Below are 2,500 nucleotides of genomic sequence, written 5' to 3' on the forward strand. Positions count from 1 at the left end.
AGTTTGAACATGTTGCAAACTCCAATGCTTGTCGTGGATTGATTGAATTGCTCAGATAATTCGGTTACTTCGCCAAGTCCCGATTGTTTGAGCAACATAAATTGCGTAATCACTTTTTTTTCTAGACTGCTGCAATAAAACTCTGAGCCCGGAGCACGACTTCCTTGATTTAGGCGCCATTTGTTTGGTTTACACTGAATTATCTCCGCGGATGAAATCAGAAACAAACCGTTAGTCATCGCGTTTCCTCTATAACTACTAAAAAGAACGAACCTCACTTACTAAAGCTGGATTTTACCGCGAGTGCAGAGGATCCGCGGGCCGAGGCGCACAAATAGAATAATTCATTTCGTATGCATAAAACAGCTCGCGGCGAAATGTTATATTTGAGTGTCAGGCATTGCAAGGTAGCGATTATTCAATTTCGCATTTGATTGTTCAGCGGAGACTGGGATCCAACGCCGCGGATCTCTGAGCATTTTGACACCAAGCCGCTTTTCTATTAGCAGGGCTTCCAGAGGCCATTCCCGGCGGCGCTCGGGCAGGCCATCGGGGCCCGCTAATGGGACGGACGGCTTTCGGTGCGAGGCGAAGCACGGACGCAGGCATGGCAGTGTGTGTGTGTGTGTCTTTCTTTCTTTCTTTCTTTCTCTCTTACTCTCTCTCTCTTTGTCTCTCTCTCTCTTTCTCTCTCTCCTACTCTCTCTCTCTCTCTTTCTCTCTCTCCTACTCTCTCTTTCTTTCTCTCTCTCTCTCTCTCCTTTTCTCTCTCTCTTTCTCTCTTTTCTCTTTCTCTTTCTCTCTCTTTCCCCCCCTGCATTTCTGCAAAAAAGCTACATTATACATGACGAGGATTTGATTATATATATATATATATATATATATATATATATATATATATATATATATATATATATATATATATACATAAATATATATACATGCATACATACACACAAACACACGTGTAGAATTCATGACGAACATATTGCAGCAGGAACAACGAAGGGAAGAACAAGAAAACACACGAATATGTCTTTCCGTTAATGCCCTTGTGTGTGTGTGTGTGTATGTGTGTGTGTGTGTGTGTGTGTGTGTGTGTGTGTGTGTGTGTGTGTGTGTGTGTGTGTGTGTGTGTGTGTGTGTGTGTGTGTGTGTGTGCGCTCGCGCGTGTAAGTGTGGGTGTGCCTTTAATCATACACTCACAAAAGCACACGCAAGCACACGCCAAGCCTTCGCCGGCAGCCAAATTCTTTCATTAGGGCCTCACGTGCCGCGACGGCCAATTCGCGCGCCGGGGCCACTGCGACGCCCCCCTGAAGTGTCCCGAGCGAGTTCTTCGGCCGCGGGCGGGGGTGGGCGTGGGGGGGCTTGGCTTTAGCAGTTAGCGGGGCATCCGAGAGGAGGGCAAATTAATTCTAATATGCATACTTTCTAATAAAGGAAAGGCGAGGAAATTCCTGGATGAAATTCAGCTGTGACCTATAGATCTAATGGTTTCATATAAAAGAAACACTCATTCAAGCAAGCAATGAAAGCAGTGTATGCATGTTCATATTTGTGTATATATATGTGTGTGTGTGTGTGTGTGTGTGTGTGTGTGTGTGTGTGTGTGTGTGTGTGTGTGTGTGTGTGTGTGTATGTGTGTGTGTGTGTGTGGAATGAAACCAGGCATCCTTCCACTTAATTATAATGTATGTAAATGTATGTAAATGTATGTGAGGGGAATGCTTGTTTACATGTGCGCATACGACCGAACGTCTGTGCGTAAGTGCATGTATTTCGCTCGTCAGGCAACTCATAAAGAAATAGATATGCACCTTGGTACAAGTTTAGAAAAATATATAATATTTTAGCCGGCATGGCCCTCGCCGCTGGCTTTCCATGGTAATCCGTCCGATGGACAATCCACCTGACAAAAAACGTTTATACCCGATGCGTAAAATGTAATGAGTAAACCAACTTTTGCGGCAAAACACACATCAATGGATTTCTGATTTTGGTACAAAACTGATTTGCAGCCACTGCCTATGAGTTAGGCAACTATAAATTTAGTTTTACATTTTTCAGCCTGTAAGATTCTATGAAGCCTTTGATTTCGAGAAAAAAATAAATAAACAGCAATAACATTGATGGCGATGTCGTGAGTCATAATTAGATGCTAGGATTCATGTGATATCAAAGATACAGTAAGCGAAATAAAAATGACTATATGGTCGGCCTCTCTGCTTCCTTGGTTATATCATCGCAAGTGATTATCTCGGCAATGTCGCCTTGTGGAATCAAGACAGCGACACAACTGCCAGATCTAAGTCTCACACCGCGAACTTAAAGCCACCTCGCCGATGTTCTTCCTTCTTCCGAACATCCGATCTCGCACAGCCAAGGAATGTCATCTTTCCAGCTTCCCTCCAATCTCCTATGTTCATGCTTAGCACAGGGGGCAGTGCTAATAGCAGGGTGTGCCACAGCCGTTCATCTGAAGGGTAGTTCAGTTCTC

This window comes from Penaeus vannamei, chromosome 23 (genome assembly GCF_042767895.1).
Source record: "Penaeus vannamei isolate JL-2024 chromosome 23, ASM4276789v1, whole genome shotgun sequence".
NCBI classification, from domain to species: Eukaryota; Metazoa; Arthropoda; class Malacostraca; order Decapoda; family Penaeidae; genus Penaeus; species Penaeus vannamei.